The 27963-nt window shown below is 52.5% G+C and overlaps 1 protein-coding gene across 3 annotated transcripts in view; it reads left to right on the forward strand.

Moving 5' to 3' along the window:
• The first annotated feature begins 1322 nt into the window (after positions 1-1322).
• The window catches only part of Arhgef10l (Rho guanine nucleotide exchange factor 10 like), a 137959-nt gene continuing 111318 nt past the window's right edge, over positions 1323-27963 (forward strand). For 2 of the 3 annotated variants that reach the window (XM_027399873.2, XM_035439451.1), the window contains exon 1: positions 1323-1439. The gene's annotated coding sequence lies outside the window, so the exon portion shown is untranslated. Of the gene's footprint in view, positions 1440-23787; positions 23958-27963 lie in introns of those variants that run through there. The other variant, XM_027399874.2, reaches the window with a different exon arrangement.

Below are 27963 nucleotides of genomic sequence, written 5' to 3' on the forward strand. Positions count from 1 at the left end.
AGGACCCTGTAATCCCAGCGCTGTGAGGCAGAGACAGGAGGATTGCTAGGACTTGCTGACCAGCCAATCTAGTCAAACTGGCAAACTCCAGGTTGAGTGAGAGACCTCAAAAAAAAAAAAAAAAAATAGAAGTGGCTAGGAGAGACTCTATAAGACCTGAGTTTGATTCCCAAAACCCATGCTGAGCCCTTCACAACTGCTGGTAACTCCAGCTCCCAGGGATCTGATGTCTCTGGCCTCTGTGGGCGCCTGCACTCACACTCACATGCACAGAGCCATACTCATAGTTAAAAACACATCTTTAAGAAGATACGGAGAGTGAGGAAGATATCTGACATCAACACAAACATACATATTCACTACACACACACACACACACACACACACACACACACACACACACACACACCCCACCAGGAACAACAACAACAAAATGCCCTTCTACTGGTTTGATGGCCACAAGCACAGTTAGATAATGATTTCAACCTATACTTTGCACTTGAACCCATCAGTCATTATTGCTAACCCAGGAATAATTACTGATAAGCCTGAGTGTGAATTGCCTCTCACGTAGAGAGGTAGCTGGGAGTGTTTAATAACAACGGATAATCTTAATTAGTGACCTGATAACTGTAATTAATTACATCATATCCGGAGGCCCTCTGGGATCCTGGAAGGGAGTAGCCAGCGCTTGGCAGCCTTGAGGCAAAGAAGGATGGAGAGCTCCGAGCCCAGCTTCACCTCTTTGCTGGGGGGTAGGGGGGGCTTTGGTGAATGACTCCCATTTCTGAGCCTCGGTTTTGGCACCGGGAAATGGGGCTGTATCGAAGGCTGGGTAGTCGGCTGCTACCAGAGTCCAGGCTGCACCCAACCCTTGTGGATGTAGGGCAGCCACAAGAGGTCTTGTGTCTTCGTAGGGACGCATCATGGGTCTCAGTTTCTGTGAGGACAGGCGATGCACCTTTCACCCCTTGCAGGGAACTCCAGGTCATGCTGGGGGAATTTAAAGGAGCCTGGTGTCTTCAGGATCTTTCCCAGGGAAGCAGAGGAGAGGCGCAGTGGTGTGTAGGGTCGTCTTGTGCCAGACCGGGAAGGCGGGAGGTCTCTGTGTGTGTCCTTGGTGTTTCCTGGGGTCTCTCCATCCCCAGCCTCAGTTTCCCGGAGAGGGAGGAGGATGGGTGGAGAGCCGAGCCCCGCCCCCTCCGGGATCACGGTTAGGGGAGCTGGGAGGGGCGCTGCGTGCAAGCCAGGCCACCAGGGGTTAAACGGTGACCTCAGCCGCGCGCCCCGGGACCGGGCGAGCGGGCGGGGCGGGCCGTGCAGCGGCTGCAGGCCGCGGGCCGGGGCTGCAGCGGGGCGCGGGGCTCGGCCCGGCCACCGGCGCCCGCGGCGGGATCCGGAGGCGCGGTGGCGCGGAGCCTTTGTGAGCAGCAGGGACGGTGAGTGCGCGTTGCCAGGCCTGGGCTCCTGGCCTCCTGGCCTCCGGCCGCTTTGTGTGTCCGGGTCTCCGGGTTTCCGAAGTGCCTCTGGGGACAGTCCCCAGCCCTGTATGCGCGGGTCCCTTTCTTGGTTGTGTCCTTTTGTGCCCCTTGAGCGTCCCTCTGTCTGAGTCCTGACTGGCCTTTGTGCCTCAGTCTGTTTTTTCTTCTCTCCCTCTGTTCTGGAGCCCCGTCCCAGTTCTGTGTCATACTCGCCTCATCCCTCCACTGTGGCTCACTGTGCCCCTCCCACGCCCCTCTGACCTTGTGTGTTGTGGGGTCCCCAGATTGCATGAAGTCAGGTAATACGGTGTGGCTTCTGTTCTGCTCAGCTTCTCTCATCTTGAGTCAGTGCCCAGAGGCGGGGCAGCCAGGCCTCCCGCAGGAGTGGAGTGTGGGAGGAGTGGATGCTGGGTCAGCGGCAGGCCATGGGCACAGAGCCCTGGGTGGCCTTGGGTGGAGAATTGAGTCCAGTGGGCTCGCTAAATGGTGGAGATCATCTTTCTGGGGTAGCTTGTGAGAGGGTGCCCGCATCTGACGCGGGGGAGGGGCCAGGTCTCTGTGTTCCTGAAGATGGGAGTCATTTGGCCCCAGGAGCCTGAGGACCCCACCTCAGCCCAGAGAAGGGAGATGGTAGTTGGTGGATCTCATTTCTGAGGGGCTTCGGATCCCAGTGTTTGCTTCAAAGGCATTGGAATCCCCATAGGGAAACCCCTGCCTGGCCTGCCCCAGGCCCCATCTGTTCCTCTTCGAATGTGGGGGAGAGAGTAGGTTGTGAAAGCTCACTAATACGTTCAGCCCAGCCCTGCAGCTCTGTGGGTTAGAGCTGAAACACCAATCTCCATCTGTCCACTCAGCACGGGCTTCCACGGGGTCCAGGCTGAGCACTCAGTACAGACAGCCTGCAGACCTCAGGCAAAGCTCAGGATGCCCCTGTTCTGCACCCTGCTCCTCCATCCCATATGTCTGCCTGAGGCTGGGATCCTCCCCTCTACTGTAAGCCTTGGTCCCATCCTTGCTCCATCTACAAATGGGCTCCACCCCTCATCTCTCCCAGTTCTCCTTTGGGGGTACTTCCTCTCCACCAAGCCCGGCAGGTTTTCCCATGCTCTTAGGACTCTTGTCCCATGTGGCCAGGCTCCTCTGCATCGGGAAGGCTTTGAATGCAGGGGCAATGTCTGTTCTTGGTCACCAGCCTGCAACACAGCCTGGCACATAGTAGGTGGTCAACTGACAATTGCTGAAACCAGTGTTTCCTACATTTTGCTGTTTCAAGTTTTAACTTTAGGGGGCTGAGGGTGTAGCTCAGTGGTAGAACCCTTACCTGGCCTGTGCAGGGCCTTGGGCTCCGTCTCTTGTTCTGCATCAAACAAACAAACAAGCAAAGTTGGGAAAGCTGCTGGGCTCCCTGGGGATCTGGGTATTGGGTTATCAGAAGAGGAAGGACCCCACACAGACATAGTATATGCCAGTTGGAGGGCTGGGTGAGGAGCTGAGAGCCCTGGAAACTTCTACAGTTAGAAGGTAGAGCAGCAAAAATATAATCATCTCAGATAAAATTGAAAAGATAAAGAGTATAGTTATATAGACCGGTAATAACAGCTCAGGTTTATATTGCACTTTCACAGTCACTGGCTCTTTGACAACAACCCTTACTAGGTAATTAGGCAGGGAAGACAATCTGTTTTACAGATAAGGAAGCTGAGCCTGCAGCAGTGCAGTGACAGCCTGAGGCCTGTGTAAGTTTGTGAAGGAGCAGGGGCTCCAGCTGGAGCTTTGCAACTCCTCATCCTCTCTGGCCTCTGCAAGCTAAGCTGGTGTGTCAGGACTGTGTTCTCACCCTGTCCCACATAGGCCAACAAGTCTCTGGTCCCCAAGGGATCCAGACTCCCCACAGATCCAAACTCGTAAGTGATGAGTGTCCCAGTGTTCTCTTCCCATCTCCCTAGACTCTCTCAGGCCCAGCCTCTTGTCTGGTGTCCCCAGAGAACACCACAGTCTCTGCCACGGTGGAGGTCCTCGGGGCCATTTTCCTTCAGGGCCTTGGATTGAGTGTGTTCCTTGGAATTCTCTGTCCTTATGGGTTTGAGCAGGGTGTCTTGATGCGTGAATGCCAGTGGCTGAGTTTTGGGAACTGATTGTTAAACATCCATTAGACAAAATCATGAGAGAGTCCGGGAAGATGGCTCAGTAGGTAAAGCACTTGCTGCCCAAGTCTAAGGGCCTGAGTTCGAATCCCCGGAACCCATGTGAGAGGTAGAGGGAGCCAAGTGAGTTTTTGGAGGTCTTCAAGCCAGTTATCCTGGCATATGCTGCCACAAACAGTGAGATTCTGTCTCAAACAACGTGTAAGACAAGGACCAGGTATGAGGTTGTCCTCTGACCTCCACATATACTGTGGCATGTTTGTGCCTGCTTTCACATGTATGACCATACACACATATCATACAGATACAGAAGCACACACAAGATTAAAAAACTGAGAATCAAGGCTAGGTGTGGTGATGCACGCCTTTAATCCCAGCACTTGCAAGTCAGCAGGTAGATGGGTCTCTGGGAGTTCAAGTGAGATGCTGCCTCAAAAGAGAAGGGGAGGGAGAATGACATGAGGAGTGGTGGGTTTATTGAGAGCAGCAGTGCTATTGATTGACAGGCTCCAGAGGGAGTGACCTAGGTGTTGAGAAGGAGAGTGGGCTGTCAAAGGCAGACAAATCAGGTAGTTCCTGGTGATGTCTGGGTCATCTGTGTGGCCGAAGTTGCTTGAGGGTGGCTTAGGCACTGGTGACCATTCCCACTTGGACAGATTCTGGTACCTTGTGAGGGAGAGGAGTTGACTGGCTTTTAGATGGCTTATGACCTCTGGTTGGGACTCAGGAATGACAGCTCACTGAGTCTGGTCTGGGTCCTGGACTATGCCTGCTGGGTCAGCCTGAACCAACACACAGAATACATTGCTAGGGTTAGGTTTAGGTTTAGGTTTAGGGTTGGGTTAGGGTTAGGGTTCAAACTGGTCATTCAGCAAAGCTACCGTCAGAACATGGGCACTGTATGGCTGCCTATGGTGGGGGAATGTGCCAAGCACAACACAGAGAAGGAGCAGCCTTGGAACAGTGTCTGCGAAGGTTCAGCAGCAGAAGCAGCTTCAGTGTGGCTCTGGCGTCAGGTGACCTGGGAGTCTACAGGTCTGTGGCAGAGCAGGCAGTACCAGGCCTTTCTTGGGCCTGGGGTTATGGCGCCTTCTTGGGTATCCATAAAGGATGTCTGTAGACCTTGTCTGTTGGGCCTTGTGCTTGGTTCGCCCCTTCCTTGTGTGTCCTGAAGTGTTTCATACTGTCCCCCTTCTGCTGTTCCAGGTCTCAGGGGGGTCAGAATGAGTTATTCTGCATTGCGGGGCTAGTAAGTGGGAGATCATCCACACAGGTCCCATGTCTTATTTTTGTTTGAGACAAGTTTTGCTGTATAGCTCAGTCTGGTCTCCAACTCATGGTCATCCTTGCTCAGGTTTCGGATGCCCTTCCCTCAGATGGGGATGAGAGTGCCTAGCTTCAGGTGCAGGATTAAGAGGATGCCATGGAGAGTAAAAACTGCTGGTTCAGATAGCCACATCAACACACTGCCTTTAAACAGCATATTCTCAATTACCCGCCTAAACCAGGGCAAAGAGACAGAAATTACTTCTGTCAGTTTTTCTGGTAATGTAGAGAGAAGGAAAAGAGGGACGGAGTCAGGGAGACCCCCCACCTGCCCAGCTCTGTCATTTTGGTCTTGATCTGGCTGGGTAACATGAGTGCCATTATGCCAGCTTATAGCTTGTTGTACCGTCCTCCGCTCCCATCTTTGTTCCGGGTTTCTTTTCCCTTTGCTCAGGAGGCAGGGAGGAAAGATGGCTCTTGATATCTGGAAGCCCCCACCCCCCCTTTGTCAATCTTGCTTTGAAGCAAAAGAGGTGGGAAGAGTGTTTTTTTTTTTTTTTTTACCCCATGTTGGGGAGGTCCGGGCTGTTTGCTGCTGGCTGGTCACCCCGTGGCTCTGGGTTAAGCCTGGGAATAGACTTTAGTGTTCATAAGGACTGTCCCAGTGCAGTGTCAGGAGAGCTGCAGTGAGTTTGTGGGGTGGTGAGCACCACACCATTGCACAGGGAGCATGTTCAGTCCTCCTCAGCTGAGAGGCAGACACACTCCTGTCTCCATCCTCTGTTTCAAGGTGAGGCCAGGGCCACGTGGCTGGGAGCTGGAGGTGACCAGCGCCTCTGCTGTTGGCCCACAGCCCTGCTTTCCACTCTGTGCCCCCAAACACTGCTGTCCTCTGTCCCGAGGCCTGGCCTGCCCGGCTGCTGACATCCTGGCAGTTCACACATGACGTGGAGATGAAAAGATGGATGTCCACCTCGAACAGATGGCCTCTTAGTTACACCTGGTCCTGGCTCTTGCTTTCCTCTTCCCTCCAGCCTGTGAGTTGGTTGAGAGGTGGTCTCAGTGCTTCCCTCCCCATCATAGGCACATCCCCAGACCAGGACAGTGGGTGGGTTGTGGTAAGCCAGACTGTGATGGCATCTCCCCAGGGAGAGCCTAAGGTGACTTCCTCTTCCCGGGCACCTATTAGTGAAAGTCCATCCCTGAAGGGTGGCATTCGTCCTGAATCCCAGCCATTAGCACAGAAGACAGCCACCTCCTCCTTGCCTATCTCTGTCTTCATTGTTTGAAGTGGGTGGAGGGAGGGAGCTGTCAGGAGCCAATCTTATTCGATTTCCACAGGAAAACAACGGTTAAATCAAGTAGGAAAATAACTGTCTTAGAAGAGAAGAGAAAACATCTCTAACCTGGGTCCCACCCAGAACCTCCTGAATGCACATTGCAGAAGGGTTTGTTTGACTTTTTTTTTTTTTTATTTTTGTTTCTTGAGACAGGGTCTCACTATGTAGCCTTGGCTGGCCTGGGACTTGCTTTGTAGACCAGGTTGGCCCGGAACTCACAGAGATCCATCAGGTTCTGCCTCCCGAGTGCTAGGATAAAAGGCGTGTGTCACCATGCCCGGCTGCTTATATTTTTAAAGACATTCATTTTATTTCTCTCTGTGTGAGTGTTTGTTTGCATGTATGTGTACCGCCTGTGTGCCTGGAGAGTATGTGGAGGTCAGAAGAGGGTGTTGGAGCTCCTGGAACTGACGTTACAGATGGTTGTGAGCCCCCAAGGTGGTATCGGGAAGCAAACTCGGTTCCTATGCAAGAATAGCCAGTGCTTATAACCACTGAGCCATCTCTCCAGCTCTTTATTTTGCTTTTAATGACTTGTGTCTTTCTTGGCCAATGAAGAAAACTTGGAAGAAGCCCAAAATAGCCCTTCACTGCACCAGCTGTGGACACTCTCTGGACAGGGTGGTACCACTGGCTCACCCAGCTACTCTCTTTCTGTTTTGGCCATGGCTTTGTAGAACCCACAGTGCACCAGGTCGGTGCTGGCTCTGGAGAGGAGGGGTCTGATGCTCACTGCTGGGTAACTCACTTGACTCCTTCATTTCCTCTTCTCTAGAGTCGTGTAAGCACTGGAGTCTCAGGGTGTGTGAACTCAACAAGAGAATTGCAGGTGCCCAGGGCAGAGCCTGTACTGAGCTCGAGTTTGGGTGGCTATTATATGAGGGAGCAAGCACTGCTCTGCACTTCCAGGGTCTGCCCTGAGGGCTGAGAATTAAACTGTCAAAAAGGCAGATCAATAAGACAGAAGGTATGCTTTCACTTGCAAACTTTTTATTACATTTATTTATTATTTAGTGTGTGTGTGTGTGTGTGTGTGTGTGTGTGTGTGTGTGTGTGTATACTGAGTTGAGTGTGTAAAGGTCAGAGGACAACTTGCAGGAAGTCAGTTGTCTCCTTCTACTTTGTGGGTCCTGGTGATTGAATTCAAGTTGCCAAGCTTGATGCGAGCTCCTATACCCATTGGGCCATCTTTTGGGACCCCGAATATTATTTGATATTGATGTTTTTGAGATGGTTCTTATTATATGGTCCAGGTTGACCTGAAACTTATTATGCAGTTCAGACTGTCCTTGAACTCATAGGAATCTTCCTGATGCAGCCTCCTAAATGCTAGGTTGGGTCTAGCCTTTTAATTTAACTTAATTTTAAATTTTGGAGACAGGGTGTCCTATAGACCATGTTGGTCTGGAACTCAACTCACTAGCCTAGAGTGACCCTGAACTTCTGATCCTCTAGTCTCCACCTCCGTAGTGCTGGGATGGCCTGTGTCACCATGCCTGCTTAATGGGACCTGGGGCCTTGTGCAGTCTAGACAAGCATTCTACCAACTGAGCCACATCTCCAGCCCCGTGTATAGCCTTTATTATTATTTTTTTAATATTACATTTTAAAAGCTGTGATGGGGCTTCACAGAGCAGTGGTGAGAGCTGTGAAGACGTTTACATCCTACCTTAACAAAGGACGATAGATTTGAGGTGACTGAACAAGGGGCGAAGGCTGAGTGCCCAGGGGCAGTCAGTCAGTCCTGGGAAAATGACTAGGAAATGGCAGTAAAGTGAGGCTGCCTCAGCCACCTTCCTGTCATTGTGACGACACACTGAGGGAAGCAGCTCGAGAAGGAAGGGTGTCTTTGGACAGGCTGTCACGGTGGCAAGAGCATGAGGTGGCTGGTCACACAGCATCCACAGTCAGGAAGCGGGGAGCGATGACTGCTGGTGCTCAACTCGCTTTTATGCTACTTAATGCGGTGCAGCACCTGAGCCCCTGACGAGGCATTACCCCTAACCAGGGTGTGCCTCCTGCCTCAGTTAACCTCCCTGAGATGCGGCTCCTAAGGTTCTCTGTATCCTGTTCAGTTGACAATCAAGATGGCCCATCACAAATGTTCAGTAGGCTCCTCGTAAGGCAACATTCCTCTTCTTCCTGTTTGAGGGAGAGTGATTTATGTCCCTGTCACAAAGGGAAATGTAGGCCCTGCTTTTAGGCTGAAGGGAGCAGGCAGAGAGCATTCCCGGCCCTGCTGCTTGCTCAGGGCCTTTAGCTCAGAAGGATTCTTATACCAGAGTGACATATTTTGAGGTAACATTCTTTTTATTTATGCTTTACATGTATTTATTTTGCGTGTGTGTGTGTGTGTGTGTGTGTGTGTGTGTGTGTGTGTGTGTGTGTGTGTGTGTGTGTGTGTTCTGTAATGCTCCTGTGGAGGTCAGAGACCAACTTGTGGTAGTCAGTTCTTTCTTCTACCATGTGGGTCCTGGATATTGAACTCAGGTTGTCAGGCTTGGTGACAAGTGCCTTTGTACACCAAGCCATCACGCTGACCTTGGGGTGACTTACTCTGATCCCCTTTAATTACAACAAGGAGCAGCCAGGCTGCCACCCTTTCCTTGTGGGTCTTCTCTATTGGCTGATGTGCTTACTAGTCAGTTTTCTGTTACTGTAACAAAGCATCTGAGGCTAATGAAGATGTTTATGATTGATGGTTAGATGTTCAAAGGGGACTGTACCAGTATCATTTCAGCTTTGATAATGGGGTCATGGCAGATGGCACCATAATGGTGAGAGTGTGTGCAAGAGAGGAAGGAAGCTGGGAGAAACTGAGGTCTCACAGTACCTCTCCAAGGCCATCAACAACCTCAGGATGGCCTCTGGATCTCACCCCCAAACTTTATCATCTGTTAAGAAGTCTGCAGATAACTTGTCTGAGTGGCCAATGTTTTGGGGGCATTTGCCTGGGTGCCAGGTTGAGGGCCAGACACAGGGTAGAGAGGCCATAGTTCCCAGGCCAGTGGAGGGGATAAATAGATGGAGATGGCAGGTGTGGGGGTTCTAGCACGCCTGCTCTGTGTTCCACCTGCCTCAGTCCCGCTGAGTTGCCATAGTCACCTGAGGAAGATCTTAGCAATCTGCCGGGTGAGGCAGTAGGCTCCTGGAGCCAGAGGGAAGCAGGGTATTGGTGCAGGTTGGGCCAGGGAGCCAGGTTAAGTGTGGGATCAGGGTTACGTGTCTGAGATAGAATCAGCTACAATTGCAAGCTCGGAGTGTATGCGCAGGTTGGAGGGAGGGAGGTATCAGGTGGCTTCTAGAATTTTCTTTTTTAGGTGGCAGTGTCAGTAAATGAGCCAGTTAGTGTGGAGTCAGGGTATGGCTTGGAGGTGGGGAACGAGGATTTAGTTCAGGAGGGGGACACATTCAGAGGCTGGCTGGAAATCCAATGTGTATCGGCACTGTGGAGAGTCAGACTTGAGCTCAACATGTGGGCTGAACGGCAGCGGTGTAGGTGGAGGCAGTGGGGTTGTGCAGGGGCCACACGAGAGCCTGGGACCTGGCTGGGAGGAACCACCCTGCTGTTCTAGAGTGTGGGGTTGAGCGCGGCATTCTGGGAGGATCCGCGTAAGTGGGAAGTACAAGCTTGATTCTGCTGTGGAACGCCCAGCTGTGTGGGCAGGAGGGAGGGAGGGAGGGAGGGAGGAGGGGGGCTCGCCAGCAGGTCAGCTGCTGTATCCACGACCTTGATAACCTCCTTCAGTCTTGCCAAGAGGATGCCAGAAGCCTGCAGTGGTTTTCCTCTGTCTGACTTGTGTTCCTCCCCGACACCTGTTTAGTAATAGCTCCTGGACACAGGCACAGGTGCAGCGCCAAGATGCCCAGCCAAGTAGGATACAGGCGCCTTCAGTCTCTTGGGGAGGCAGACAGGTCGCTACACAACACAGGGAAAGGGAAGGCACTGGAGGAGGGGTTGTGTGAAGCAGGCAAGTGGCCAAGTTAGCCCAGCAGAGGAGGGACTTGGAGGCAGAGGGATGCTGCTGGAGACCGCACACCTCTCGTGGCAATCTTCCGACTGACTCTGAAGGTCTTTGAGCCCTTTAAGTGTTTGGATTAGGGAATAACGCAACCAGAACTTTTTGTCCTGGGGACATCCTGGGTTAATCAAAATTTTCTATCCCAGGGACATCCTGCGTTGCAAGGGGCTGGGGACAACCGGAAGTCCTTTGAAACTGGTGGGAGCCCCCCAATTACTAGCCCAGTGTCCGAACCTTGCTTGCTTCCTCATGTTTCCCAAACTCTGCTCATTTCTTTTTTCCTGAAAGAGGTTTCAGAGCCTCCGAGAGGTTAAGCAACCTGCCCAAGGTCACAGAGTATAACAGAGTAGATGAAACAAACGCCCTCTCAGGGTAGAGGCAGGAGGTTGAGTAACCCCAGGGAGGGGCTCACAGGACAGATCATGTGGCTTTGAACTTTGTCTTTGTAGTCTCAGCCGCCTCTGGAGAAGAGGAGAGGGGTGTGGGGCTCCCTGGAGCCACTTGGTCAGCATACAAGCTTTCTGGGCATCTGTTTCCTTGGAGTGTTGGGAAAACTACATGGGTCCAGTCCAGGATTCGATTAACAGAGGTCACATGAGGCTACTGAGGGAGGTGGCCCTACTGGGGAGCTGTGTTTCATAGATGGCAGGCCCACGCCTCATGGTGGGGCAACAAGAGATGTCAGGCAGGTTTCAGAGCCCCGCCCATTCTGAGTGCCACCGTCGTGAACAGGGGTCTCCCCCTCTCTGGAGCCCCAAAGCAGAGGTAACATGAACATGGCCTAGAGGACTGGAGTCCTAACCTCGGGCGCTGTGGCTCATCTGGGTCTGTTGTTTTGTATGTAACCTACAGGTTTATTTGTCCCCATTGTATACATGGGGCAGCACAGGATGATCATTCAGCCCAAAGTCACACAGTGAGTACATGGCAGGGTGTGAACACTGTCCCATGGGACTCTGGAGCCCTCCTTTGAAACCCCAAGGGTCTCTGTCAGCCTCAGTTTATCGGAGGATACCTGTGTCCCCTGCTGGCATGTCACCTGGGTAGGATCTTGGGGAGCCTTGGCATTTGCTTACCCACTTTAGGACATCCAGTCTTTCCAGTTGTTCCCATTTTATCCCAGAGCCTTGATGCTGTAGTCTGCCTAAAGTCAAGTAGACCCCAGAAGCCCAGTTCCCAGTCTTGGGCTTTTCACTACTCTGGGGCCTTAGGAAGGGTGTGTTCCAGGAGCCTGGATCTGGGCATCTGGGTTCATACTCCACTTCTAACCATCCAGGAGAGCATGGATGGTCTTGTCTCCCGCCCTCCATGACTTCTCCCTAAGCCTCAATTTCCTTTTTTGTGAGATGGACAGATTGAACATCTAGAATGTCTCATGCCATTTAAAAATACTTTTTTGAGATTTTATTTATTTTTAATTTATGTGTATGAGTGCTTGTCTGAATATATGTCTGTGCACCATGTGTGTACAATGTCTGTGGGTATCAGATCCCTGGGACTGGAGTTAGAGACAGTTGTGAACCTCCATGTAGGTGCTGGGAATTGAACCTGGATCTTCTGCAAGAGCAGTCAGTGCTCTTTACTACTGAGCCATCTCTCCAGCCGCCACTCTCTCTTCCTCCTCCTCTTTCTCCTCCTCCTCTCCTTTTGAGACAGGGTCTCTCTACCCAGCCATGGCTGTCCTGGAACTCACTTTGTAGACCAGGCTGGCCTTGAACTCACAGAGATCTTCCTGCCTCTGCCTCCCAAGTTCTGGGATTAAAGGAGTTCACCACCATGCCTGGGTCCAACTTCATTATTTAAAAAAGAAAAACGGGGTTTCCTGTAGCTCAGCCTGACCTCCAACTCACTATGTAGCCAAGGCTGGCTTTGAACTCCTAATGCTGTCTCTATCTCTCAGTGCTGTACTCACAATAGGGAATGTGCCTTGGAACAAAGCTGCTTACCACATGGTGTCCAGGAAGCAGAGAGAGGGAAGAAGGGGCCAAGGTCCCAGTATTCTATTTATTTATTTATTTATTTATTTATTTATTGGTTTTTCAAGACACAGTTTCTCTGTGTGTAGCTCTGTCTGTCCTGGAACTCCCTTTGCAGACCAGGCTAGTCTCAAACTCACAGAGATCCCCCTGCCTCTGCCTCACCAGTGCTGGGATTAAAAGCGTGCGCCACCATGTCCTGGCTATCCCAATAGCTCCTTTAAAGGTATACCCCAGTGACCTCATTTTCTCCCATTAGGTCCCACCTCTGAAAGGATCCACAAACCCCCAGTAACACCACAAGGAGTGACCAGGCCTTTAACTTCAGGGTACATACACTCTGTAACAAATATCTGACACACTGGTTACCAGGGTGGACTCTGGAGGCAGGCTGGGCTCAAGTCCTACCCTCTCCCGCTCTCTAGCCCCGCCTCTCCCACCCTCTAGCCCCGCCTCTCCCACCCTCTAGCCCCTCCTCTCCCACTCTCTAGCCCCTCCTCTCCCACTCTCTAGCCCCTCTCTCCCACTCTCCTCTCCCACTCTCTAGCCCGCCTCTCCCGCTCTCTAGCCCCGCCTCTCCCACCCTCTAGCCCCTCCTCTCCCACTCTCTAGCCCCTCCTCTCCCACTCTCTAGCCCCTCCTCTCCCACTCTCTAGCCCCGGTCCTACCCTCTCCCGCTCTCTAGCCCCGCCTCTCCCACTCTCTAGCCCCGCCTCTCCCCACTCTCTAGTCCCGCCTCTCCACTCTCTAGCCCCCCTCTCCCGCTCTCTAGCCCCGCCTCTCCCGCTCTCTAGCCCCGCCTCTCCCACTCTCTAGCCCCTCCTCTCCCACTCTCTAGCCCCTCCTCTCCCACTCTCTAGCCCCTCCTCTCCCACTCTCTAGCCCCTCCTCTCCCACTCTCTAGCCCCGCCTCTCCCACTCTCTAGCCCCGCCTCTCCCATTGTAGCTTTGGCCCCATTAGGGTTGAAACTTCCCAGTCAACAAGGCTCTTTATGTTCATCAGGCTCTAGTGCTGCAGGACTTCTCAGAGCCTTTACCACAAGCATTATTCTGCTGTGTTTTCCCTATTGTTCCTGACCTCTGAATGCCTCCGCTGAGTAGCCTGTAATGTGTTGCAGGACACAGATGCTGCCCCCCAAGAGTACATATTGATGTGCATGACTCTTCATGACTGTTGACACCTTTAAACTCAGACGCTATTGCTTGTGGAGTGTGGGGACATCCCTATGAGCTTTGACAACCTGGGACCAATAGAACTCTCAAGGAACAGCCTGTTTCTGCTCCTTGGTTGTCTGATGTCACTTTCCTGAACATGGGCCATGTAACTGCAACCAAAGGCTGCCTGGGGAGGTAACCTGGCTGGGATGGCCAGGGCAACCCCGCTCATGGTGGGGGCAGACACGTGGGTAGTGAGAATGCGAGGGAGGACTCATCCAGTGATTCCTAGAAGCTTTAGAAATTGCACCAGGAACTTTCTGTAAGTGGGCCAAGTGTGTGCAAAGGAGGCAGGTGCAGGCCCAGGAGCCAGAATTCTGACCTGAGTGTGTGTCAGATGGGGCCCTGGGTGGCCTGCTAAGCATGGGAAGAATTGAGGAGGGAGTTTGGGAAGCGATGTTTTGGTGGTACTGGGGTTGGAGCCTCGGGTCTGCTTTCATTCCCACTCTGGGACCATGTTAGGCTTGAGCGCTACCACTGAGGTCAGCCTCAGGTCGGAATCTGATGTGAAGCTGCCCCTTGTACTCAGGCAGGTCTGAAGCAAGCAGTCGAGGGGTCAGTTTGGAGAAGGCTTTGAGACCCCCAGAGCTGGAAATGTTTGACAGAGTGACTGTCATGTGAGTGGGAGCCCTTTGGGGCCCTGCTCTGAGCTGCCCTTCTCCGCAGCAGCCTCCTGGGGCTCCTCTTGGGTATGTACCTGGTATGCCAACACTGCGCTGGATGTCAGTGCTTGAGTAACACTGATAGATTTGCCTGGGCCAGCAGACCTTGCTTGGCCTGGGTTTACAAAGCTCCTGGGTCTTTCGTTAGTTTGTTTGTATCTCATTTAGGAGGTATCTGTTGAGACCTATGATAAATGGCCTAGAGAACCTGACTGTTGGGCCAGCGACAGTCTGCAGACTACTACTGGGCGTCTGGTGAGGAGACAGGGTGATGATAGAGGAAGTCTAAGCCAGATTGGGGAAACAGGTGTCTGTAAGATGTTTGAGTCAGACTGAAACTTGGGACACAGCTGGAATTCCTGGGGATCTGAGCTCTAGTACATTCCAGGTTGGAGTAGGGCTCCAAAATACTTATGAGTTCTTGTCATTTGTTCTTTCAGTTATTCATTCCTTCATCTTCTTGGCTATTCTTCTGTCTTGACATCTATGCATCTATTTATTTCCATCCATCCATCCATCCATCCATCCATCCATCCATCCATCCATCCATTATCCTATTTGTCCATCCATCTACTGATCTACCATCAATCCATTCATCCTTTAACCCATCTACACATCTAAACACCAATCCACCCACTCACCTAGCACCCATCTTCTACCCATTTTCTATCCACCCATCATTTACCCTTCCATTCACCTACTCACACTTCCATCTCTCCACTGATCCATCTACTCATCCACCATGCATTATTCCATCAATCTATCCATCCATTCACCTACCCACCAACCCATCCATCCATCGTCTATCCTCCTACCCATCTACACCCCCATCTATCCATCCTCCCATCCATCCACCACCCAGCTCCTTGGCCTCCTAGTGTGATGAGGACCATCTGGGATCTGGAGAGACAGCGGATGTGTATTCACTCCCCTTCTGGAGTCAGAAAACAAAGCAAATGGCTGCATCCCTAAATGTCAGGTGCCCAGAAAGGCATGTGGCTGGCTATCCTGTGGTCATTATGGGCACCTTCTAGCGTGGGCTGAGGTTCAAGAGGTTCCCAGGCAGGTAGGTGATGACAGCCCCGGGATGGAGACAGGGTCCTGCCTTGGGAGCTGGGGCAGGTGGGCACCTCCTCCATTTCCAAGCTTAGGTTACTTTTGTCTTCATCCATCTTCCCACAAGGCCTGGACTGCAGAAGATGCCAGCAAGCAGTGGGGTCAGCAGATGGGTCAGAACAAGGCCTCTGAGGAGCTGTAGGCTGCGTCACAGCACGGGAATGGTACTGTTGTTACATGTTGTCCTGGCTGCACAGGCAAAACTGAGGGGAAGCCATAGCTCCCTTACTTCCTCCTCAGCCCTTCCTTGGTGCTGTCATGTTCCAGGCACAGTTGGGCATATGTAATGACAAAGTCATGTAGATATGGTGGCTGAGACCCTTAGCCTCTTCAGTCACTCTGCCACTGGTCAGTTGTGTGTCATTGGTAAGCGTCTCAATCTCTCTCTCTCTCTCTCTCTCTCTCTCTCTCTCTCTCTCTCTGTGTGTGTGTGTGTGTGTGTGTATGTGTGTGTGTTTAGTTTCTCAATTTGAGGGTAATAGCAGTTGTTGCAAGGATTAAGAGAGTCATATCAATGCCCAGAGTATAGTTAGCATCCAGTGAGGGTCCAGGGAAGTGAGGTCCTCTGGAGGCAGCCTGACCTCTGGCTGGTGTTAATAGTCTCAAAGAGGGAAGATTCACATCCCACCTATATCTCAGACTGACACTAAGCCCTCAGCAAGTCAGCTCAGTGCTCTGAGCTCAGGTTTCCCATCTGTGTCTGGGGATGATAACCCAAGAGAACAGGAGCCTTGGAGTCTGATGACTCATCTGCCTTGTGGGTTCTACCTGAGACTGTGGGGGAAACTCAGGTCCAAACAGGCAAAGTGAACTTTGGGTTTGGTGAGGGTTATGGGGGTCATGCGCTGGCCTTAGAGACTAGGGCCACCTGTGGGGTAAATAGGCCATGTGCTCACGGCCCCAGGTCCTTTGGAGATGGGTTGTTCTGTATCAGGTGCCCAAGGTTGTCACAGCTAGCTTGAGGCTGGCCTGGCCATTCTATCTTCCTCAGGCTCACATGCTATCCTTCCCTCCTCCCTTCCTGCCTGACCCATATTCTCAGATTGGGTAGGGCATGCTTGATGCTCTGCAAGGTTTGGGTCATTGCAGGTAAATATTAACCCGTATATCTAGGCTCCATCACAAACTTGTCTGGGCAGGCTGTGGGGGATTTAGATTCTTAACCTGATAGCTGACTTGCAGGCCTGCCCATTCTTTGCTAGGGATTGTGTCCTGGCCTCAACCTTGTCCAGGACTGCTGCAAAAAGACAGGAGGCTAGCCCCGGGGTCATACAGCAGTAGGGGTGGCCCTGTAGCTGGAACCTAGGAGTATTACCCTGCAAAGTCCCTGCTTTTCTCACGGGGACCTGGGATCATCCTTGCTGTGTCTGGCTAACCCCGGGATGCCACGGATGTAAGAGGTGCCTGAGGTTTGCCCTTCTTGCCACACTTTGTCTCGGCCTCTGCATTTCTTCTTGTGAGGTGTTGCCAGGCTTGCCCAGCTCACCTTCATGGTGGAACACCATGTGCTTTCCTCAGCCTGGGTTGGGACTTGGGAGCGACCCCCTGGCCAGCCAGCCAAACATCTCTGAAAGGCCGCTCACCAGGCACCGTGAGGACCCAAGTGTTGAGTCCCATTTGGGAGCAGACACATGCGCAAGAGCCAGCATGTAGGTTGGGCCTCTAGGACCTGGGTTCCAATTTCTGTGCTTTTCTTGAGCCTATGTCACATTCAGTGTGAGGGGAGAAATGCCGGCTTTGCCTGTACCCTGATCACAGTCTTGTGATCAGGTGGCACTACCCAGGAATGTCCCCACTCCTGTAATAGGAGACTTTTCTCCATCTTCTCGGTCCCACTGGACCTGTTTTCCTGTGCACCAGTACCTCAGCCACTTAGGAAATAATCACTCAGAGGTTTAATATATGTTTATGATTGTTTGGCCACTGGCTTAGGCTTCTTACTGGCTAGCTCTCTCTTAATTATTAATCCATTACTATTAATCTATGTATCACCACGCGTCCTTGGCTTACCAGTGATGCCTGGATCTCTTGACTCCCCAGTGACTACATTGGCATCTGTTCTTTGTCTTTCCCTGCCTCTTTGTTTGGAATTCCCACCTAGCTAAATCCTGCCTGTCCACTGGCTGAAACAGCTTTATTCATCAACAAATAAGAGAAACACGTAGTGAAAACATGCGGAGGATATCCCCATCACACTCCTATCTCAGAGGGGTCATGTCAGAACCTCCAAGAACACAAGTGATATGCCAGGACTACTGGGAGTTGGTGGCCAGGGCATGTGACACAGTCTGAGGCCCAACTGGCCCCAAAGTGGCTTGGGGTAGGTTGGGCTTCCTGGCTTTCTGGCATGACCTGGACCCAGTCCTGCATGGAATATTCTTGGGCACATGAGTCACAAGACTAGCCTTCCTCTGCAGGGCACTCTTCATTTTACTCTCTGAAATTTTCCCTAATATGGTCTCTTGTGGCTTCCACTTGACCCTGCTGGGTGCCTTGTCCTGAAAATCTGGCAGGAGGCATCCCCTGGAAGACGCTGCTGAACTAGGTGCAGGAAGGGTCCCAGGGCAGCCAGGTGGATGCAGTGGGGTCACGTGGCTCAGGGCTGTGCGTTGAGGCTGAGTATCCCATGAGCATTGGTTCTCTGCTGCAGGGAGGATGCTACAGGCCAGGGGTGTCTCATCCCTCAGCCGTGCTTCTCCAGGCATACCCGGTATCGGAGAGGAGTCTGCTGAGCTAACGAGGGCTGGGACCACCTGGAGACACCCTCTCAGGGTTGGGAGGCAGTTAGGCACACAGGGAGTGATGAAGGGCTGAGACTGGCTGGCCAGGGAAAGGGCAGACATGGAGAAGGAAGGATCACACTGCGCAGGGAGTATCCTGTGCAGGAGAGGGGGTTCTTGTTCCTAAGAGCTCCAAAGGAGGAAGTGGGGCTGGTGGCGTGGGAGGTAGCCACCCACCCCTCTCCCAGGGATTGTGAGCTGTCTGCCAAAAGAGCAATTTCAGTGTGTGTGGTGGTGTGGAGAGTCACTTTGGAGACCCACCCATGCCAGGTACAGGGCTAGGCTCTGTAAGCTCCCTTGGGAAAGGCCATTTTCTTTCCTATACACAGTTATTATATACCCCAGTAACTGTGCAGAAGCATGACCATGGGGCCTTCATGGATGTGGACCGAGGGAGTGAACTAGCATCTCGAAGCAGCTGGGTGGGTCTTAAGTAAACTGAGGCTTGGGGAAGCTGAGCTTCACAGTGCCTAGGAAGAGATAATGGACTTGGCATCCACTCTGCCTGATTCTCCATTCTGTGCTTCAACTCACCATGCCAGGCTCCTTAAGGAGGAGTCTCTGTACTGGCTGCCGGGGGGCCTGTGAAGACTGCAGATGTCTTTGGTCATTAGCCTTCTGTGACTCTGGGGCCCTGCCACGTCTAAGAAAGTCCGCAGCCACACCAGGGTGGGGCACATCTCAGGTCAACACTGTAGGGTCTGTACCTCCTGGGCGGTGGCAGATCCACCTGGCTGATTCCCCCAGTGCCCTCAGAAGTGTGTGCATTCAGGCTGGAGAGATGGCTCAGCAGTTAAGAGCACTGGCTGATTTTCCAGAGGACCTGGGCTCAACTCCTAGCACGCACATGACAGCTCACAACTTTCTATAACTCCAGTTCCAGGGAACCTGACAGCCATGGCAAAACACCAATGCACATTAAAAAAAAAAAAAAAGAAAAGGTGTGTGCCCAGCCACTTTCCAGCTAGAATTCCATCAAGATAATCTGTGTTTTTGTGGAGCTGTTTTCAGAGCCCAGGGCAGAGACCTGCATCTGTCAGCTTTCTGTTAATGTAGCAGAATGCTCAATGAGTTCATGAAGGCACCTTGGGATTGATTTTGGTACCTGCTTCTCAGTGACACTGGGCAACCCAAAGAACTGTATTCTTGATTCTGTGCCCAGGCATGGGACCCGGACCCCCTACAGGCAATATGCTTATTGAAAGTGAGGAGCAGGGCCGCTGGGTGGAGTGACAGGAGCAAGGACAATGCGAGGACACTGACGCCCATGGCAGGCTACTGTCCCAGCACAGTCACACGGCTCTGACTGTACACCATGGCCTAAGTGGTGGGTCATCGGCAGGCACAAGCTTCTCCTGGTTCTAAAGTGGTGGTCCTCAGGCTGTGGGTTGTGACCCTCTTGGGTCTCAGATATCCTACCTATCAGATATTTCCATTACATTTCATAACAGTAGCAAAATTACTGAAGTAGCAATGAAATACATTTTTTGTTTTGTTTTTTGAGACAGGGTTTCTCTGTGTAGCTTTGGAGCCTATCTTGGCACTCGCTCTGTAGACCAGACTGGCTTTGAACTTAGAGATCTCCTGCCTCTGCCTCTCGAGTGTTGGGATTAAAGGTGTACACCACCACTGCCCAGCTTGCAATGAATTAATTTTAGGGTTGGAGCTGCATTGGGAAGGTTGAGAACCACTGTGCTAGAGACTGGGAGGTTCAACGTCAAAGTACCCCCTCCCCCATCAGGTGTCTGTGAGGGTCTGTACCTCACGGATGCCCCCTCCCCCATCAGGTGTCTGTGAGGGTCTGTACCTCACGGATGCCCCCTCCCCCATCAGGTGTCTGTGAGGGTCTGTACCTCACGGATGCCCCACCCCCCATCAGGTGTCTGTGAGGGTCTGTACCTCACGGATGCCCCACCCCCCATCAGGTGTCTGTGAGGGTCTGTACCTCACGGATGCCCCACCCCTCATCAGGTGTCTGTGAGGGTCTGTACCTCACGGATGCCCCACCCCTCATCAGGTGTCTGTGAGGGTCTGTACCTCACGGATGGTCCCTCTTCACTGCGTCCTCACTCAGGTGGCGAAAGGCTACACAGAAGGAATATGGGGGGGGGCTCATCTGCTTCCCCCCCATATCTGTGAGGTGAAGGGGTCTAGGAAGCCAGGGCTGCTGTGCTTGGCCCCACAGAGCCAGCTGCCTGGTCTGTGTGTGCTGTTGATGGATAGATACAGTGGGTGGCCATCAGCTGAGATCCAGAGTACCAGGGAGGAGCCTTGGACCTGGAGAGTTCAGTAGGCATGTTGGGCAGTCTGCTGGAGCCTCAGTTAGCCCTGGCCCTCTGGGTCTCTTATTTTGCCTTTGAATATTTATTTTATTTTTAATTATGTCTGTGCATCTGGGGTATGAGTACATGTGTGCAAGTGCCTGAGGAGACCAGAGACATTTGATGCCCCTGGAGCTGGAGTTACAGGCAGTTGTAAGCTACCTGAAGTGGTGGTTGATCATGGTGACGTTGCCGTGTGTTAGGAGGTCAGTGCTACCTGTCAGGGGAGTGACCAGATGCCCTTGGATCAGCCCCCCCTCCCGTGGCACAAAGGACTCATAGACTGGATTAGCCTTTACTGGGAGGCCATCCTGTGCACCATGGAGTGTTGGCCTCCACTCACTAGGTGCCAGAATCACCCTCTCTTCCACTTAGTTGTGACTTCACCCTCCTGTCTCATGAGGTCCCCAGCTTACCAGGTACAGCAGCATGGCTTTTTTTTTTTTTTTTTTTTTTTTTTTGAGACAGGGTTTCTTTGGAGGCTGTCTTGGAACTCCCTCTGTAGACCAGGCTGACCTCAAACTTACAGACATTTTCCTGCCTCTGCTTCTTGAGTGCTGGGATTAAAGCACGCACCACCACCACCCAGCATGAGTTTGTAATCCCAGCACTTGGAAAGCTGAGGCAGAAGGGTTGAGGCAGGCTTGCTGTGAGTTTGAGGCCAGCTGGAGCTGCATAGCAAGACCACATCTGAACCTCTCTCCTTTCCAAATAAAAACCACTGCCTTGGATGGCTCAGGAAAGCTTCAAGTGTGTGAATTGAGGAGAAGGGACACATTGGACTCCAATAGTGACCTTCTGATCCCCAGGGAGGAACAAAGGAAGCAGATGAGCCCCCCCCCAATATTCCTTCTGTGTAGACACAATATGCAAGTATCTGTGAGGTGAAGGGGTCTAGGAAGCCAGGGCTGCTGTGCTTGGCCCCACAGAGCCAGCTGCCTGGTGTGTGCTGTTGATGGATAGATACAGTGGGTGGCCATCAGCTGAGATCCAGAGTACCAGGGAGGAGCCTTGGACCTGGAGCGTTCAGTAGGCATGTTGGGCAGTCTGCTGGAGCCTCAGCTAGCCCTGGAATGATTTCTTATCTTATGGTTCCTATGAGCACAGGTCCAAGGCTGTACCACCCATCAGCATCTTCCTAGAGCCTCATACCATGCCTGGGCCACACCAGCCATCATCATTCCCACCACCCCCACCCCAGCATCACCACCCCCACCCCCACCATCATTTTTATTTTGGTTTGATTTCTGAGGCAGGGCCTCATGCAGCCCAGGCTGGTCCCTTACTGTGTAGCCAAGGATAACCCTGGATTCCTGTCATACTGCCCCCACCTCCCAAGTGCTGGGATTACCCACAGGGGCCATCATGTCTGCCTGTTCTATAAGCTTTGGCATATGATCACTGGGCTGTTGGTGGCTGAAAGACCCAGAGAGGGAGGCTGTCTTTCCAGCTGTCCTTTTGGGGGTGTGTACGGGAGATGAGACCACTGACCTTCATTGCCAGGTTGAGCCTTTCGCTTGGAAGGATCTGGTGTCCTTGCCCTCCGTGAGAGCCGCTGGCCACGGGGTCTTAGATGGACTTGGCAGGCAGCGTCCATTTGGTGATCTGTGCATTGCCCCCGTTCCAACAATTTTTAGTATAAGTTGTTCTGAGTGCTGGCAGCATATGGCCACAGGTCTCTTGAGTGGACTTCTGTCAGGGACATGCTGGCGGGTTTGCTGGCTGAAGGGACTTTACTGGTGCATACTTTAGCAAGCCACCTATGTATGTATGTTTGCATGCACGAATGCACACACACATGTGGGACTCTGTTCACTTCTTCCATCAGGTAGGTCTCAGGGATTGAACTCAGATTGTCAGCCTTGGCAGCAAGCTCCTTTACTTGCTGAGCCATTCTGGCAGCCTAAGCAAGTTATTTTTCGGGTCTCACAAGGAAGTGGAGGCCTGAGTCTCCATGTTTGTGGCTGTCTCTGGGGCTGGATCTCTGGGCTTGTGTCTCTGCAGGTGATCCAGTGCAGCCTGTATGGGCCCCCACCCTAAGACCATGGTCATTGCTGTAGTTTGCATAATGAAAGGAATCCCATCGTGCTATCTTGATCTCAGTTTCTGCCTTTTCCTGTTGCTCCTCCCCACCTCTGTCCTGGAGTCACAATTGTGAAGAGGACAGGAGACCGATGGAGGCTTCTGGAGCGCTGAGGTTTAGCTCCGCATTGGGCCAACCTAGTGGCTATCCCAGAATGCATGGACTACCTCTCATTCCCCACAGTGAGGACTGCTGGGGCCAGTCACTGTAGGGAGGCCAGTCCCAACACAGAAACTTCACTATCCCAGGGAGGGCAATGATTAGGGGTGGGGCAGTCTAGCCTAGGACCTAGGTGATCATTTATTCACTCAACAAGTGTATTGAGCACCTACTGTGTTCAGGCTCCCACTAGGCATTTTATATGAATGACTGTTTTTACTGATTTATTAATTCATTTGCAGCATTAGGACTTGAATGCAGGACCTCCTGCCCCTCATTTGATTCTTCCTGTGCCCTGTGTGGTGAAGGCTGTTAGTGGAGGAGGAAGCCAGGATCAGATAAAGGAACCAGTGTACTCCAGAGTCCTGCCCCACTCACCAGGCCACAAGGAACATATAAATTTGGTGACAGAACTCATTCTTCTAAAGATAGTGGCCAGGGCCTGACAGTGGCACACAGGGCATTCCAAGGATACAAGGACTGAGGTGGCTTCAGAACAGGAGGGACCCCAGGGGCAGTGTGCAAGTAGGACACAGGCAGGGTGGGCTGCAGCGTAGGGCTCTGTGTGATTTCAGTTAGGGGGATGGAAGCTGGGGTGGGTAGAGCAGGGAGCATCAGCTAGGCCATAGGAGGTGGCCTTGTGAAGCTTGCCTGTGGATAGCCATCTCTAGTCCCTCTTGTCATAGTTGATCACGAAATAGGGCTTGAGTCTGGGGAGGTTCCCTGCCTGGGCCAAGGTCATGAACTTGACTCCGCCCCCCCCCCCAAGGCAGCAGGAGTCAGGGCACATCCTTGCCAGGTTTAAAAACCTCCTGTCCTCAGCCCAGCTTCCACCAGCCCCTCCCACACCCTGGGTAGACAGACAGTGCCTTTTCTTAGTCAAGTGCAAGGGAGGGTGGGGAAAGTGCTGGCTGGATCCTGGGGCGTCTTGCCAGTTCCTGTGGACTCTGGACATTGGAAATAGATAGCCTTGGGGTTTAGTTGTGGACTTGCTGCTGATAAACTAGACTTTGGATGGCTCTGAACCTCAGTTTCCTCTGTAGAGTGGTGGTGTCAGGTAGAGTCTGGCTTGGGGCAGGGTCAGAGTGTCCAGGCTTCCTCCACCGCCCGCCAGAGGTACTGAAAGTTGCTGAAGCCCACTCCAAGCTCACAGGAGGGACAGCACTCCACACAGGCCACAGGTAGAGAGTTCAGCCAGGGCTCTCCTGGGCTAGGTGGCCCCAGTCCCTCTGAGCGCCTTGGGCTTGACCTTGTTTTTGGAGGCAGCAGACTCTCCTCCCAGTTCCCCCTGTCTTGGGTGGGTGAGCCAAGCTGTTTTTAGCTGAGTTTTATAGAGGCGATTTCCTGTCAAGCACTCCCTGGGGTCAGAGTTGAAGACTCCCTCCTTGACAGGTGAGAGGTGGGGTGGTGGGGGGTGGGGGTGGGGGTGGAGGTGGGGGGTGGGTGGCTGAAGCTGTAGACTAGAGCCAGATAGATTCCTGTGGCCTTCGGAGGGCCCTTTCACTCTCCATGTCCAGCCTTGTCTCTTCCCTGGAAAGCTGAGTGAGTGTCCCAGTCCTCACCTTCCCTCCTGTGCCCGTTGCCCATAGGGCCCATCGTGATCCATGGTGTTCCAGGGTCCTGGCCTCCTCGCTGGACCACATGCTTCTGACTCACCAAGGGAAGAATGTGGTGTTTTGGGAGCGAGATTTTAAAAATAGCCCAAGTCTTTCTCCACCCTGCCCCACCCTTCTCTCCTGATCACTCCCTAGAGAGGGCCTCAGATCTCTTTCCACACTGGTTTTGGGGTGCTGCCTCTTGCACAGCCTAGGGCATGGGGAAGGTATTTGAGTGGTTCTCTCAGATGAAATGTGTAGGTTCAGGCAAAAGGGGGAGGTCTATCCTGAGACTGGGTGCTCAGTGCCTGCCTCTCATCTTAAAAGGGATAAGAGAGAGTTTATTTTGGAGCCATTCTGAGTAACCATGGCCTGGGAACAGTGAGTTTAGATGACCCCAAATTCCATGTTCCAATGCGGGACAATTTTATAAAGTTTTTGGGCTTTTACAGAACAGAGACAGTCATAAACCTAAGGCAAGCATAAAACACATTGGTGGGTACATCATCAGAGAGGCGGGTACAGAGAGATGGGGGAAGCTTTCCTATTGGCTCAAGATGCTGTGTGATGACATCTTAGCTTTTGCATTGGTGGAAGCTAGTAGTCTGCCAAATCAATAGCAAAAAGTTTTTATCTATTGCTACAAGATGCTAGCTAGTTCTAACCTAGGAGTTCTAGCAGGAATGGCTGTTTTGGAGGGCCAGACTTAGCCCAAGATAAGGTAACTGGCTTCTGGACCCACAACATTTCAACCTCCAGATAACTGCAGTTCTAGTCAGCCCATTAGCCCCTGCAAGCAGGTGCATTTTAGGAATTTCCTTAGTCTTTCCTTCCTTCTGTCCATCCCTGATTCACTGAGTCCCTCTAGCCCCTCTGGGAGCCAGGCTGTGCTCCTGGGGCTGTGGCTAGAGTGTGAAAACCAGCCAACATGCTCCACCTCTGTGGCAGCCACTGTCTTGAAGTGATAGAAGCAGGCGCCTAAGGGGCCTGAGGATGTAGCTCTGTTAGCAGAATGCTGACCTGTCATGCACAGAGCCCTGGGTTCAATCCCCAAGACCCCATAACCAGACATGGGGGCCCAAACTTGGAATTCCAGTACTTGGGAGGCAGAGGCAGGGGGCTCAGAAGTTTAAGGTCATCTTTGGCTATGTAACAAGTTTGAGTGCTGGGGAGATGGCTCAGCAGTTAGGAGCACTTGTTCTTGCAGAGGACCTGGATTCAATTCCCAGCACGCACACTGGGTCCCTCACAATTTGCAACTCCAGCTCCAGGCAATCCAATGTCCTCTTTGGGCCTCTGTGAGAAAGAAGCCTAGCATCTATAGCAAAGAAGTAGTGACTGCTGTGAAGAGAGGGGAAGCAGGATGAGGGCCACATTGTGAGCCGTTTGCACAAGGCTGCTCTCATAGGATGTCATTGGAGCAGAGGCCTGCTGTTGAGGGAGACAGCCCGGGGGATATATGTGGGAAGAACATTCCAGGCAAAAGGAACAGCAAGAGCAAGGGCCCTGACGTAGGTGTGTGCCCGCTCTTTAGGGAACTGCACGGTGGCCATGACTTGAGTGGAGCCAGCTGTGGAGGAGAGGTAAGAGTGGAAGCAGAGAGGTGGTGAGGGCCTCATGAGCCAAGATGTGGTAGGAACTTAGAACTTGTGAAGGTTCCAAACAGAGGATTAATTTGGCTCCCACACTGAGCACAAAAGCGCAGGGCAGAAGTGGGGGGGGGGGATCTGTGGGAGACCTGTAAGGTCGTAGCAACAGTCCAGGTCATAGTTAGTGATGCTCCTGTTTTGGATCAGGAGGTGAGACACGCTCAGGCCCTGAGCATGCCTAAAAGAAAGACAGCAAGGTTGTAGGTGATAGGACAGGAGACTGGAGTTTGTCCCCAGGCCCTGGTGGGAGCAGACTGGTGTTGGGAGTGGTCAAGGGGGCTGGCCCACCAGGAGGAGCAGGTGGCCAGCTGTTCATGGGGCTCCCCCACAGTTTGGTGTGAACTCAGTGAGATTCAGACTCCAGTGGCAACAGAGCAAGGGTGCCTGTCAGGCAGCAGGCAAGAGGCTGGTGTGCAAGGGAAGGCCGGGCCAGGGCCACCGCTGTGGAGACACAGAGCGGGTGAGGTCACTAGAACAGAGAGCAGGTAACGACTGTCTGGTTTGAGGTTGAGCCTGGGAGGATCCAGGTTTGGGGTGAGAAATGGGGTAGGGGTGGAGGAGACGGGAAAGCTGGGTGACAGCAGCTGAGGTGGAAGAGGGAGAGGCTGAGGACAGGAAGGAGCAGTGGGTGAGTGGGGGTTGAGGCCTGTCTGTTGGTTCTTGTATTATAGGGCCTCTGGTGACCTCAAGAACTGGCTCCTGGGGAGTGAGCAGACACCCTCTTGTGGGAGAGAACAGGAGAGCTGCAGGCAGAACCCAACCATGCTCCTTAGGAGCCTTTTGTAGAGGTGGGTTGAGAAATGGGATGCCCACAGAGGAGCTATAGGATGCGAGAAGATCCTCACCTCCCTTCTTCCTCCCCTCCTTCTCTCCCTGCCTCCAATGGCAGGGTCTCTTGTAGCCCAGGCTGGCCTTAAACTTGTTGTGTAGCCAAGGATAGCTTTGAACTTATGATCTTTTATCCTGCACCTTCCAGAGTGCTGGGACAGGCATGCGGCATCATGCCAGGTGTTATGTGGTGGTAAGAGTTGAACCCAGGGCTTTTTGCATGCTCTGCAAAGTACTTGACTAGCTGAGTTTTAGCTCTAGCCTTCTTCCAAGACAAGGTCTGGTAGGTAGCCCTGCTCGCTGGCCTTCAACTTACAAGGTAGACCAGGCTGGCTTCCAGTTTGTGGCAACCCTGCCCCTGACTCCTAAGTGTGGGGTTACAGGCATGGATCACTCTGCCTGCTAAGACTCTGTTTTTAATGTGGTCAGGAATGTCCCCATCACCGTGGAGATGAACTAAGGTGTGCGCTGGTGTCCTCAGTCTCAACCCCAGAGAGACATCTGGACTCGGTGCGGCACGTTCCCTTCTTCTTTCCACACCCAAAGTTTTATCTCATTTTGATGTCAGCACAGAGGCCAGGTGAGAGCAGGTGGCTCACACTGCCCATCGACATGCATTGACGTGAAATGAAGGCAGTGCCAGGACAGGACAGGCAGGCACTCCTGCTCAGAGAGGAGGAGGTGGTACCAGGCCTGCTGGGTCTCGTTCATCCGTGTGTGTGTGTGTGTGTGTGTGTGTGTGTGTGTGTGTGTGTGTGAGAGAGAGAGAGAGAGAGAGAGAGAGAGAGAGAGAGAGAGAGAAAGAGAGAGAGAGAGAGAGAGAGAGAGAGAGAGAGAGAGAGAGAGAGAGAGAGAGAGAGAGAGGCAATGTGCTTCAAGAGGTCAGAGGACAACTTTTGGGAGTCGATTCTCCTTCCACCTTGTTGAGACAGGGTCTTTTTTTTTTTTTCATCCTGCTGTAGCTCTGCATACTCCTGTGTGACTGGTCCCTTAGCTTCTGGGCAATTCTTCTGTCTCTGTGTTCGTCTTGCTGTGGTTAGCGATGTCATACTGCATGGGGCTGTTTATATGTGTGCCTTCAGGGATGGAGCTCAGGCTTTCAGGCCCACAGGACCAGTACTTCACCAGCTGAACCTTACTTAGCTCAGTCCCAACCTGAATTCTTAGCTTGCAGAAGTCTCTGTGTGTGATCCTCATGGTCTGGAGGGCTGGAGGCCACAGGGAGGGGCCCCAGAAAGGAGGGTGCCTTGTACTAGGTCTGTTCGAGGTCTTTGCTGCCCTGCTGGGTGGAGAGACTTGAGATGCAAGGGAAGAGAGTTTAGGGCA

This window comes from Cricetulus griseus, chromosome 2 (genome assembly GCF_003668045.3).
Source record: "Cricetulus griseus strain 17A/GY chromosome 2, alternate assembly CriGri-PICRH-1.0, whole genome shotgun sequence".
NCBI lineage: Eukaryota > Metazoa > Chordata > Mammalia > Rodentia > Cricetidae > Cricetulus > Cricetulus griseus.